Source organism: Crocodylus siamensis, chromosome 10 (genome assembly GCF_052110815.1).
Source record: "Crocodylus siamensis isolate JL-2025a chromosome 10, ASM5211081v1, whole genome shotgun sequence".
Taxonomy (NCBI): Eukaryota; Metazoa; Chordata; order Crocodylia; family Crocodylidae; genus Crocodylus; species Crocodylus siamensis.
Window position 1 is genome coordinate 71,045,693 of NC_143404.1, and position 13,616 is coordinate 71,059,308.

Here is a 13,616-nt window from a genome sequence, read left to right on the forward strand (position 1 = left end):
TAACCACAAACCTGTGGAAGGAAAAGCTCTGATTGAAGGCTACCCTGTCTGTTCACCGGTTGAAAACATGGAGATCGGGTAAAGCTGTTCCCCATCGATATCTGACGCTGCAGAAAGCTTTGTGGAAAGAGCAGACAGCCTGTGGTTTGGAAAGTATAGAAAGTTCCCCAGGTTATTGGGTGCAGATGTGTTGCTCTAAGGACATAGGCAGGCAAGCTTCTTTGAGTAGATGTGATCTCTTTTATTAGACCAACTGAGTAGTTGGAACAAAGCTTTTTGCCAGCTTTTGAGCAAAGCGCCCTTCTTCAGGCATGGGGAGACTCTGCTGTTCTGAGATCTCCAAGGAAAGCTCCCCAGAAGATGGCACAGGCCTTCATCATGGAAGAAAAGAGCATGTGCCTGAGCAACTCTAGGGGAGAGAACGTCAGTGCAGAGTAGGCCTTACCTAGGAAAAGGCTTGGACTGTAGCTGGGTGACTAACAGCCCCCCAGTTCAATCGATGCATGGACCCTAAGCAAATCCGATGGAGTTGGGTACATCCATGAGGAATTTGGAGGGATCTTGGCTTCTGCAGAATGGGTCCTTCCCCAACAGGAAGGTTTTGAAGGGTGTGTATTTTTCCAGCACTGACGGTCAACCCCAGCCTCCCCCAGAGACTGGCCGTTGCCTTTCAAGAACTGCACCAAAGGAGCTCAGGGGAGGTGGCTGGTCAGACAGTTTAAAAATCAACCCCTCAAGCATATGTCAACCCCAGAGAATTTCCTGTTCCTCCCCTCAGTTTGACTATTCGGTGCCTCAGCCCCTCGCCAGCGGGACAGCTTGCTGAATAAAGAAGAAACCAAACACCACCTCGCTTCCACGTCTCAGTACAGAGAGCAACACGCAAACAGCACAACCTGTTTAGTAACACAAATGGAAATGGATTTGAATGTCAAGCAGCTGAACAACAGAGCAGAACAATGTGGGGGGGAAATAAAGTGGGGGTGGGAGGGAATGTGGGGTGGAGATAGGGAGCTTGATTCTCTTGGGGTTTTCTGTAATCTTCATTCACCATATATAGTAGGATTGTGACTTGCCCTTGCTAGCTCATGGAGAATTCCCCCAAGTGCCTACTCCCACAACGGAGTGAATGCCTCCTTACACATCATGGAAAAAAATACAATTGACATGTTCACTCCCACTAGAGAAGGAATTCTAACTCGCCAAGCACAAGCTGGGAGTGTGTGAGAGAGAGACAGACAAATACTTTTTCATTAGCTCAGTTTAAATGTGGTTTACTCCTAACATGACCTGGTCAGGGCGGCACATCACCTCCCTTCTTTCCTTCACGGTCCCCTGATAAAGAAACCAGATGACCTTTGATCCACTGTAATATGGACAGGAATGTGGATCCCTTAACCCTTCTGCTAGATAGCGGTTTGGCGTGAGCTTGGTTGAAGAAGGTGACAGTCCTGAGATTTTTTTGGGGCAGCCGGAACTGCCATGTTGTGTAGGTTTGGATCCCAGGAAATTGGCTTTCTTCCTGCTCTGGACACGAATGGGCTTTGAGGGTTCATTTGAAGATTGACTTTTCGAGTGCACAAAAAACCCCGTAAGCCTGGCCTCTTGAGTACTAGAGGGAGGATCCTTGCACATAAAAGTTTGTCAGATTGAATTCCAGCTGTTTAGTTTTGCACATCTATGTTAAGGTACAAATCATAGATAGGAGAAAGAAGAGAGTAATTCAGCCTGTTGGGTTTTGATTTTGACTGCTGGTACAGCATGCGCCTGCATAGAGCAGAATTACAAGCAGATGCAAGAAATTACTTTGCACATATTGCATATAAGGCCTACTCTGACTTATTTATATGGTAGGCAGACAGACAGACAGACAGACAGATGGTCTGGAGCTGATCACAGGACTGCAGGGAGGGATGTTTAAGAATTTCTCAGTTCTCCAACTGAATCATCATATGAATGTGGACAAACGACAACGGCCATGTACCCCAGGCCCCCAGCTGTAGAGCATGGGATGATTCTGGCCTGCCTCTCAGCAGGGTTGTACTGGTAAGAGTTAATAGTTACACATTTTAAAAAAATGTATTTAATAAAACATGATATACGCACACGAACATGCATACCCTGCTTTCCAGACTTTGAGAACGGACGTGCAAGTCCACATCCGATGTGCTCACACAAGGTTTGTGACTAGATACCCAGTGTTTGCGCATGCTGTTTTCATGGCAGCACATTCAAAGCGAGCACGTACATGTGTACAAATGTTGATGTTCACACATTCTTCACCACAAGAAAGAAAGAAATGGAATGGAGCAATTCCAAGGTCTCCGGAGCTCACATCCTAAAAGCACGTGACTTTTATGTGCTTGCCCATGGCTACAAACTCACACGGCAGAGAAGGAAGCCCTAACCACCCCAGGCATGACGGCCTGGAATGATGAGTTTTGTGATTTCGCAGGCTTGCAAAGAGCAGTGTAGGAAAGATTTAGATTCATTCTCAAAACACATGCTCTTTCATCCCTGACATCTATCAGCAATGGTCCATCATGATGCTGTTAACCTCTATTTCACACTTCCAGTTTATTCACCAAGCACCTCACCCACCACACCATCCTTCCCCTTCCAAGCTTCTTCTCTCCTCCTCTCTTCTTTTCCCACCATCAGTTCTTTCTTCCTTTCTGAGGAACAGCCTCCCCTCTCCTGGGGATAGACTGTATAATTGTATGCTAACCTAAAATCCAATACAAACATCTAATAACGAAAAGCAAAGCTGGGTGGGGATAGCAAACCACAGGCTAAAGGATATTAAAACCTTCCAGCTCTTCTCAAACCCTTTGTGCTGAACAGCTTTAGGAAACTCAGGCTTTATCCACCCTTCCCCCCTCCCTTTGGAAAGCAGTCCCTAGGGCAGTGCCCAGACTGCAGCTGCTGCTGTTCATGGGGGAGTGAGTCCAGCCTGACACACACAACTAACCAAATAAACAGTTTTTCCCCAACAAAGGCATGAGGAAGAAATTCTGGGTCGATACAGGGCTAGGGAATGCTCTTCTGCAATCAAAGGTGCGCTGGGATCATTGGAAGCTCTTGCTGGAAATTGGGAAGAGAGTGCCCAGGAAGGACAGGAGCGTATGCAGTCAGAATCAGAACCTGGGAGAACACAGTGTAGTTACAGATAGACCCATCTATATTTACATGGCCCAAATTTCAGCGCATCCCTAACCTACTATTGCTCCTGCACATGTGATTTTAGAGCCTGCGATTCAGATGTGAAGCACACAACTGCTGCATGCACAGCTAAAAGAGTCTAACACCTGCATGGGCACATGGGAATATTTCCCGTGCAAAGTGCACATGATCAAGGTACATAAAACATTTTTTTTGTGCATTAAAATCCTTTCAATTTCTGGGTGCATGCAAAATTGTTTGTACAAAACAAAGAAGTCCGAAAATCAGGCCCATGGCTTCTAATGTGTTTCCTAAACAAACGGTGCCTTTTGTTGCATAAATATGCAACTAATACAGTCTACTCATTTGTATTTGAATGGGATTTTTTTTCTAGACAGGTATAAGACAGATTCCTTCAGCAATAAAAAGATAGTTCCAAAATCTACTGGAGTTGAAAGATATTTAATTTTGATTAACCGCTTGTAATAATTTATTTTCTAAAATAGAGGTGTGGGAATTTATTTTGGGAGCAGAGGGTGAGAGGAGTGGGGAAGAAAGACAGGTGAGCACACCTGCTTGTCTATCCCAAAATGTGACCCAGAAAAATAGAAACTGTAGATTTTGCTTTACAGCATATAAGAAGCTCACCCAAACCTTTCAGAAAGGGACTTGCATGTGGAAGTGAAAGCTAGCCACAGCATGACTTGGCCGACTTCAGTGGAACAGGGGCTACTAAATTTGACACCCTGGAAGAATACTCCATCAGAACAGGTTATCTTCATCCTAACACGTTTTGAGGAAAAGGAGTCATGGAGCAGATTTCCAGGGTTTAGGTACACAATTGTCTGAGCAAATACTGTTACACACAGAGCCAGATAACTATGCAAATAAATAGCCAGTTCCAGCTATTTGCATGCATAATTACCTACTTTGTGTGCCCAAAGTAACCCAACAAATGCATGCACCCAGTGGCAATAAATTGCATGCGATCAAACACTTAGAAAATCGTATCTTAAAACTCCTGGCTGAAATCATGTTTTTTACAACTGTACAAACAGGTCAGAAACTCATTCTCTTTGCCTGCACAGCTGACTCATGAACGAGGTTACTTCTTCCTTCCTCCAGACCTGTTCCTGTCCTGTTATCTCACTCCCTTGATATATATGGCAGTTTCTTCTGGAGCTTTGGGGGTTACATTCAAAGAAGGAATGTCTGCCTTCTCCTGCAGTCCCTTCACAGCTTCTGACAAAACAAGCCCTCGGCTTGCCAATGCTTATGCTTAGATGTCTCTGATTTTAGCCTGCAAAGGTACAGCTCTCCCCTGCCTTCCGATAGCTACACGTTGCCTTTTACATGGTGTTTTCCACCTACAGATTTCATAGTTTCATAGTTTCTAGGGTCGGAAGGGACCTAACTAGATCATCTAGTCCGACCCCCTGCCATGGCAGGAAAGAGTACTGGGGTCAAACGACCCCAGCAAGATGTTCTTCCAGCCTCCTCTTAAACCCCCCCAGGGTAGGAGCCAGCACCACTTCTCTTGGAAGTTGGTTCCAGATCCTAGCTGCCCTGACCGTGAAGTACCAGCTTCTGATATCTAGCCACCCCTCTTTTTGCTACCTCCATTTCACTGCACTGCAGGCTGGGACAGAGCTCAGTCCTCCTGACTTCCAGCCGTGGTCTCAATTGTTAGGCCACAGCTGCCCCCGTGCCGCCCCACCAAAACTGGGGTTCTCTCAACATCTTTTCTCAGGGAAGTGCTGTGCGCCTCAGGGAGCTGCTCCTGGGGTGCACCCATGTCCAGAGAGGACTCTCCCGCGGGGAGTGAGCTCTGCACACAGCCTCTTGGATTTCCCACTCCCCCTGCTGCAGGTGGAGGCCCGTGTGGGTTGCCTCATTTCAGCAAAAAGGAACTGGAAGTGGCCGTGGCTGTGGCGCGGGGAGAAAGCACAGGCGGGCGTGCTTGGAGGGGAAGTGCTCTCTCTCTCCTAGGAGGCAGATGCACCTGTGGGCAGGGTTGTGGGGACAGCCGTGTGGCGCCGCGCCAAGCTGGGGCCACAGGGGCGCCAAAAGGTATGGGCCAGCCCCGCAGGGCAGGGCGTCCTCAGCGTCCCGGCGAGTGTGAAGTCAAGTGGCTGCCGGGGAGATTTGAGCACTGAAAGTAGATACGCATGTGTGCATATACACGCATACACACAGCTGTATGTAAACATGCCTATACATGCATATATGTACACATATATCCATATGTGTGCATGTACATATACATACACAGGCATCTTTGGGCAGATGTGATTTCTTTTATTAGACCAACTAAATAGTTGGGGAAAAGTTCTTTGCAAGCTTTTGGGCACAAGCGCCCTTTGTCAGGCAGAGGGAGACTGCAGCTGTTCTGAGATCACACATGCACACATGTATCCAAACACACATCCATGCACATTAGCACCCATGTGTATAGATACATACACGTGCATACACATACACACTCATGCACACACACACAGGTACACCCACGTACACACATCCACATGTACGTACAGACATACATGCACACACGTGTAGACGTGTACATGTGGATACTGTACCCATCTGTACACGAGCGCACGTGTACCTAAACACGTATACAGACATGTACACACCTATACACCCATGCACAGACCCATACACAGACACGTGTGTACACACACGCACACACGTGCCCGTACAAGAGGCCGGGGACACGGGGGGGCAAGGCCCACGCCCAGGCCGCGGCCGAGGAGGACTCTTCCCGGCATGCCCCGCGCCGCCCCCACTTCCGGTGTCCGGCCGTGGCCCCACGGCCCCCGCTCCCCTGGCGCAAGCGAGGGGCGGGGGGTGGGGCCGGCGGCGCGGGGGGCGGGGCTTGCGGAGGCCCGAGCCCGGCGCCGCCCAATGAGCGGCCTCCCCCTCGCACGCGCCGCCCGGCCCCGCCCCCACCGCCCGCCACAGCGCGGCCCCCCCTCCCGGCGGGGGGATCCGGGGAGCGCGCCCCCTCCCCCCCTCCTCCCCCCTCGCCGCCCCTCCCCCTCCCCCTCCCCGCGGCTCCGGCCCGTCCGCGCGCGGCGCGCAGGTAGCGAGCGGCCGGCCGGCGGGCGGGCACGGCGCGGGGCGCGCGCGGCGAGGGGCAGGGTTTAACCCCCACCCACCCCGCCCGCCCGCTCCCTCCTCCTCCTCCTCCTCCGCCTGCCTCCCCCCGGGAACCTCCGAAAGGGGAATTTTCCAGCTGGTAATTTCTGCTGCGTCAACAGCCGGGAGCGGAGCGCCGCGCCCGGACCCGCACCCCGAGGTAAGGGCTGCCCCTTCCCGGCCCCCCGACGGGCATTGTCCGCCGGGCCGCCCGGCCTTGCCTCCATTTTCCCGGCCTGAGGGGACCCGTGCCCGGGGCTCCCACCGCCCGCCGCCGCCGCCTCACAGCCCCTCTTGGAGGCTCCCCTCAGCCCCTTCCCCCCCCGTGCCTGGAGGAGAATAGCCCACTTATTTTATTTGACACTTGTGACAGCCCCCCCCCCCCATAAAAGTCTCCTGGAGCTGCTCCCCGCCTTTCCCCTCAGGATTAGCCCCCAGCCGCCCTGCGTGGCGAGGTGTCTCCGTCGTGGGCTGGGGGCCGTGGCGAGTACCCGGGGAGAGTCCTTCCCTTACCCCGGTGCCCCGAAAAATGTCACCGGCTCCTTCCCATGGGGGGGGGTTATTTTGCACTTGTAACAACCTCTCCCCCAAAAGTCTACTCCAGGCTTGCCCCCTTTCCATTAAAAAAAAAAAAAAAAAAAAAAGCCCCTTTTAATTTAGAGACTGGTTTTATTTTGCACTTGTAACAACCCCCCCCCCCCATAAAAGTCACCGGAGCTGTTCTTGTCTGGTCCAGGTGAGTGTTTGCCCTTCCCCTGCTTTTCCCATTAAAAATAACCCAGCTCCTTTAGATCCGGAGGGTGGTTTTCTTTTCGATTTGGGGTGTGTTTGTTGCCTGGGTAAATAGCAGGTGAGCCTCTTTCCCTTCCTGTTTACAGAAAAAAATAAATAAATGAAGAACCAGCCCATTTTTATGGGCAGGGTGGGTTTCTTTTGCACCTCCCATAGAAAAGTCATGAGAAACTGTGCTTTGCCCTCCAGGTGGGCTGCTTCTCTTCCCAAGTCCTTTCCAGTCAACAAATAAATAAATGACCTGGCTCCTTTTGATTTGGGAGGGGGATTTGTTTTTTTTGGTTTTTTTAATTTTTTTTTTTTTAAATACTTGGGGGGGTCTGTTTGTGACAAGTGCAAAAATGAGTGGAAATTGGTTTTTCCCCCTCCAGGTGAGCTCCTTTCCTTCCTTTCTTCCTTCCGCTGAACGCCTCCTATTGAAAAAATAACCTGGCTCCTGGAGGGGGGTGGTTGTCACAAGTGCAATAGTGACTGGAAATTGTTCTTGCCCTTCCAGATGAGCTGTCTCCCCCATTAAAAATAAGATAACAAAAAAGGGTGCTTTTCTTTGGAGGGTGGTTTTATTTTATGGGGGGGGTTGTTTGTAACAAGTGCAAAAGTGACTGGAAATTGTTTTTTCCCTCCAGGCAAACTGCCTACCCCCATTAAAAAAAAAATGTGTGTGATTGGGTGGGGGGATTAGAGAGGGGTCAGGGAGGTGCTGGGGAAGTGAGGGGTGGTAGGGCTGGATTGCCTTTGTGTCTCTGTAAATAGACATGTCAGTTTTCCGAAGTAATACAAGTAGGGTCTGATAACTCAATCCCAGATGACAAATAGAGAATGGAGCAGATTTTTTTTAACTGTAATAGTGGGAGGATTTCTCCCTCTTTTAAATGAGGAAAGAGGAAAAAAAACATCGATACTTTGCGCACGCTGCATGGGAGAACTGAATGCTTTGAAGAAAGCCAGTATGTAGAAGGCTATATTTTTTAACACCTGACAAGAGAAATATAAACAGAGGAGAGTTTAAGAGGGATTTTTAATGAATTTCCTCTTGCTTTTTTATTTATTTATTTTTTTTAATTTTACAGTCTTAATGATTCATTTGGCATGGATTACAGGGACAAGATTATTATCAGCATTGTTTAAGGGTATGCTAATTAGGAAACGTGTTTTGCAAACAGTACTGCTGCAGACACCTGTACCAAAGTTCTTATATGGATTTTAATTGAATGGCTCATATCATTTGCAACGCTTAGTCATTGCAGCAATAATCTAGCTCCCGGTTCTTGTTTTCCACAAAATATTTATTGCAAGTTCACATTTGGTCTGTGCCTCGTGCATCACCGTTTCTGATGTATTACCTGCCTGAAAGGGATTCTCTTCAAAAAGAGGAAAAACCTGTTTTTTTCATTCTTTATTGTGGGGGGAGGTGGAAAGGGGGGAAGATGTCCTTTCAACAACAGTCCAAACAGGGTAATTTAAGAACAGTAAAAAAAAAAAAAAAAGGGGGATGTCATTTTATAAAAGAAGTTTGCAACTACTGAACAGCTTTCCCACTGTTCCACATAATTTTGCTGAGCTATTCTATGCTTTAACTCTTGCAATAATATTTAGGATAATATAGAAAATGCAGTAACGTTTTCTAGCCAGTCCTGTTATAGTAGCTAAAATTTGGCTTTACCTACTTCTTTGAATTCAAGCACTGTTTGTCAAGTTTTTTTATTTTGAAATCCTTTTAGTGATGGAAAGATTGGGTGGAGGATATTATTAGTTACAATATTTTTGACATGTGGTGAAGAATTATTGCTTTGAGGTATATTTGGGACCTAGCAAAGAAACCAATGAGAAGATTGCCCCATGGGCCAGGCTGGGAACTACAAAACAGTATTTAGATTTGTATTTACCAGAACTCTCATATGCATGTTCCTGAAAATTGTGATCTGGTCTGCTAGACTAATAGAATAATTGCTGTTAAAATGGGAAATCATACACTTTTTGTTTTGTTTTGTTCTTTGTTAGCATTTCCTCATACGACAACCTGTTCTACTTAAGTGACATCTTTTTAAATGCCAGTTAGTTTCACTTACTGTATGTTAACTTTCATATAAGTCATGGAAGTACTACATTTTTATAGCTGGTGCCATGCACAAAACAGTTTTAAATCTGTAATAAATTTTGTACTAGAGTAAAAATACATTTTTCATATGTTTAAGAAGCCCTGTGATGTTGTTTTTCTTAGGATCTCTGTGTACACCATTGAAAATAGGACTGATACACAAGATTCTTAGAGACTGAAGAAAATGGGCCATTTTTTCCCCGTGGTCTGTTTTTTTTTTTTGTTTCTGGGACAATTGTATAGCAGTGCATATATTCTTTGCAAGTAGGTTTTTTTTGTTTTGTTTGTCGTGTGTTTCCCCCCCCCCCCCCAAACAACTGGAGGAGCTTTGAGGAAAACTAGTTGGCAAGCTTCCATCTCCCCGGGGGTGAAAAATGGTCTTGAGCCTGAGAGATCAGTTATTGCAGTTCATATGTTCGTTCTTGCTCTGGTACCACGTTGTGTTGATGTGGGATTAGGTATAATTTACAATGAAACTGCCTGCCTTCCATTTCCAGATGTGGTTTCTCAAGCTGCCCCCCATTTTCATCTATGATCTAGGTAGGCTTAATGTTTTTAACAAAATTTCCTGTCCTCCCAGCAACAGATAACCATCCAATCCACCGTTTGGTTTCCAGATCAGGATTATTTCATGTGACAGCTCAACCTCAGATTTAAAATCATAGAAAATGAGGGCTGGAAGGGACCTCAGGAGGTCACATCTGGTCCAACACCCTGCTCCAAGCAGGACCAGCCCAACTACATCATCCCACCAAGGCTTTGTCTAGCCAGGTCTTAAAAACTTGCAAGGATGGAGACTTTTCCACCTCTCTGGGTAACCTGTTCCAGTGCTTTAGTGCCCTCCCAGTGAGAGAGATTTTCCTAATATCTAACCTAAACTTCCTTGCTGCAACATGAGCCCATTGTTCTCAGTGGTGGCAGATAAAGCAAGGAGCAGTTTAGCTCTGTTCTTTCTGATTGTTTATGCTTGTTTTGATGGCTATCCTGGAGCATCCTATGATGCTTTCTAAGACTCCTGAGCTGGAAGAAAGCAGTTGCACAAGTTTTCCTTGCTCTGGTGTGGTTGGTTTAATGGGCTAAAGAGGGGTCTCTTTGAGGGGTTTGAGCCTATGAACAGCTCTAATGGCTAGTCTTTACACTCATTATAATTCCCTTAAGCCAGCAGTGTGTGCCCATTACTAGCAAGGAACACTTCACCAAACAATTCTGGCACTCAGCACCAAAGATTTAATAAAAAGTTTATATTTTGCAGTCAGTTTTCTACCAGCCTGCCTTAAAGACTTTGTGTATACACATGCTTTGAATACTTAAGTATCTTACAGTTCATTAATGACGAAAGAAATTGCAGTGTGAGGTTATCTGTAGATTGGAGGGGTCATAACAAAGACCAAACAAACTATGGGACAGATAATTTTTGCCGAGAGTTACAATGTCAAACATGTTATTTAATGATACCTGTGGCAGCTTTTGTGCCATTATGTTAAAGGGGTAATGGCATTGACGTATCACAAGTGTTAAAGAACTCGTGAAGCTTTGGGACCTTTGTTTGCTTGTTTGTTTTTGAGGGGATATGGAGGATTTGTTTGTAATACAAACTCCTTTAAATAGATACCCCGTGATCTCAGCTTTATTCTACATCCTCTGTAAGGGTCTGGAGAATCTATTCATTGCCTCTGGTGTCCTTTAGGGACTGGGTGGGGGGAATCCGGACTCCCACAGCCAGGGTATTTAGCTGCTTCTCTGTTCTTGCCTTAACATGTCTGGATATGCATAGCTGTCCAGTGGGACTGAGGGAACTGGGTTCAATTCCCACCTCTGCTGTAGGAACACCTCTATGTGTTGTTTTTCTTTATTTGTTTTCCTGTCTGTAAAATGGGCATGCTCATGCTTCGTTATGTCTCTCAAACACTTCTGGATCTATGGATCAAGTGTCATATTGGTGCTAAGCATGCAGCTCCTTTATAAATGCAAGTGTCTTAAGTGCTGGGTATATTTATCAAGCAACATGGTGGATTTCATTATGAGAATTATATCATCACCTTTAAAATTGTTTGCAATGGTTATTTTCCTCTATCATTTGCTGTAATTTATTTGTAGTTGTTTCCTTAATCATTGAAAGATAGATTTTTAATTTTTTTTTAGATGGGACGAGCTTATTGGCAGTAATTGTAGTTAGATGAAAGCGTGTTCTGCTTCATGTTTAAAGCTAGGTACATGTATGTCTGCATACACAGAACTGGAGAGTACCTTTATAGACAGGTGTGGTACGTAGCAGAAAAGTGAGTTCCAGCTCTCATCCTGCAAGCAGCCATTAATGTTTCCTGTTGATTTTAGGGGGTTTGCTGATGCACACTCCTTTACTCCACCCCTATTATTGGAGTTTTAGTCTGTTTAATTGTGCCTCTTATTAATTTAAACTTTTTGGGTGACTAATTCAAATAGTCAACAGAGCTCTAGGATGACTTTCTAAAATTCAGTAGTATATCAAATGAGATGAGTGTGGGAATTCTTAGGGAAAGGTTATCAGAGGGAGTCTAAAATATTTTACACCAGTCAGTAAGTGCATGTGTATGACTGAAGTATACTTAGTAACTAGAATGGCAGGGTATACGTGCCAGGAACTTAGCTACCAGCTGTACTTAGTATGGGACGCCCTGTTCAGTTTGCTACGGAATATGTTTATAATTAAGAATATTTATCCACATGCCCATTCACCTTTCAAAGTTTTCTTTTTGTTATATTACTACAAAAGTCCTTTGGAAATAAAACATTTATTTCACCTTAGCCAGTATTCTCTTCATCTTGTGTTGCTTAACTTGTGACAGAAACGTACCAGACAGACTTTTGGTTCTTTCAGTGTGTTAGCTAGTCTCTGATAGCACTTGATGTCAGCTGCCTGAGAAGAAGGTGCAGAACCTGACCTGTGCAGTTCTGTACCATAGGAAGAAACGTCTTCCTGACCCAGGTAGTCAAATGATGCCCTGGAGCATGAAGTTGAACAGGCTGTGTAGCTATCAGGAACTTATTAAGCCTTCACATAGGTTTCACACAGACATTAGGGGTGGAAGGGACCTCAGAAGATTGAGTCCAGCCCCCCACCCAAAGGGCAGGAAGTCAGCAGGGGTCATAGGATCCCAGCAAGATAAGCATCCAATTTGCTCTTGAAGGTGTTCAATGTAGGTGCTTGAACCACTTCCAGTGGCAGACTGTTCCAGACCTTGGGGGCTCGGACAGTAAAGAAATTCTTCCTTATATCCAGCCTGAAATGGTCTTGCAGGAGTTTATAACTATTCGACCTCGTCATCCCCTGGGGCGCTGTGGTGAACAAACGTTCCCCCAGGTACTGGTGGTCACCCCTGATAAACTTATAGGTGGCCATCAGATCACCCCTGAGCCTACACTTTTCCAGGCTAAAGAGCCCCATGGCTCTCAGTCTGTCATTTAAGGTGTGTTTTCCTGACCTCTGATCATGCGCGTGGCTCTCCTCTGGACTCTCTCAAGCTTCTCCACATCCTTTTTGAATTGTGGAGCCCAAAATGGGACGCAGTACTCCAGCTAACCTGAGGACTGATGTAGATAGTCAGCATGAAAAATACCTGAGGACTGATGTTCTGCCACATCCCTCTGGGGTTTGAAGAACAAAACAGTTATGGGGACAGCCTTTAACAACTTGAAAAAATTGTATGCTTGCTTTTGTTATACCATATCATCCAGAGCTTTATTCCACTTTACTTTCACATCATTTGCTGTTACATTTGAACAGAAAAGCAGAAGAAGATACCTCTCTGTGGTACTAAGCGTCTCTGCCAGAAAGTACAAAAATAAAATTTGATTGTGCCCAGAGCAGCAAAATCTCCTGTGGTCTGTTTTTTGTTCCACATTGTTTAGTGTTTTCCTTTTTCGTCTGTTTATCCTTGCGTCACTTAACTAGGAAAAGCTAGAAGTCCTTTACCTTCTCTTTCATATTTTGTCTCATTCCTTCTCCTGCTTCTGCAGAATTTTTCTCAACACCATACTTCTGTTTTTCACTTAATACGAGAAAGAAATGAGTTCTCGCCTTCTCTTTACAAATTAGTCTTGGGAACTTTGTCGAATATCCCACAGCTATTGTGCAAACTAAATAGCCAGGAGCAATTAAGAAAATTGAGGAAATCTCACTCTTCAGGGAAAAAACCCAGTGAGATGTGCCTGATGGTCTTTGCCTTGCTTCTTGCAGCTTCCTTCATGTTGGTCTGTGGCTCATGGCTGTTTGATAAGTATGCCTTGTGTTTGGAAAGTTATGCAGTCTTGTGCCACTCTAAGAACTAGAAACATGATTTTCTTTTAAATGGATGCTTAGATCTTGCCAAAGTTAATGGCACTTGCTTAGATAAGCTTCTTGCTTGCCACAGGCAGTTGGATTTTTTTTTCAAGCCCTGATTTT

The 13,616-nt window shown here is 45.8% G+C and overlaps 1 protein-coding gene across 3 annotated transcripts in view; it reads left to right on the forward strand.

Moving 5' to 3' along the window:
- Positions 1-6,153: 6,153 nt before the first annotated feature.
- Positions 6,154-13,616, forward strand: part of ZBTB46 (zinc finger and BTB domain containing 46) — an 83,238-nt gene continuing 75,775 nt past the window's right edge. For 2 of the 3 annotated variants that reach the window (XM_090064126.1, XM_090064125.1), the window contains exon 1: positions 6,325-6,463. The gene's annotated coding sequence lies outside the window, so the exon portion shown is untranslated. Of the gene's footprint in view, positions 6,464-13,616 lie in introns of all 3 variants that reach the window. The other variant, XM_090064127.1, reaches the window with a different exon arrangement.